This window comes from Octopus bimaculoides, chromosome 5 (assembly GCF_001194135.2).
Source record: "Octopus bimaculoides isolate UCB-OBI-ISO-001 chromosome 5, ASM119413v2, whole genome shotgun sequence".
In the NCBI taxonomy this organism is placed as follows: Eukaryota; Metazoa; Mollusca; class Cephalopoda; order Octopoda; family Octopodidae; genus Octopus; species Octopus bimaculoides.
The window spans coordinates 26,343,888-26,344,163 of record NC_068985.1 but is presented as its reverse complement, the minus strand read 5'-3'; positions in this window follow the sequence as shown (position 1 = coordinate 26,344,163).

Here is a 276-nt window from a genome sequence, read left to right as displayed (position 1 = left end):
GAGAGGGGTAAAGCGAGATACGTAGTAGTAAAGAGGAAGAACGAGAGGGAAAAAAAAGGATAGATGAAGAGAAAGAGAAAGAGATAGAGTAGCGTCGGAAGATATAAGTTTACGAAAACTACTTACAGTTGGAGACGCTGCGTTCAATCATGTAAAAACAAATAGTAAATGAGTATATGCATATATACGTACAGGTATGTGCATACCGACATCCACCTGTATGTATAGGTGCATATCTGGGTACAGGACATTGCAAAAAAACGTAGACGAGAAAAC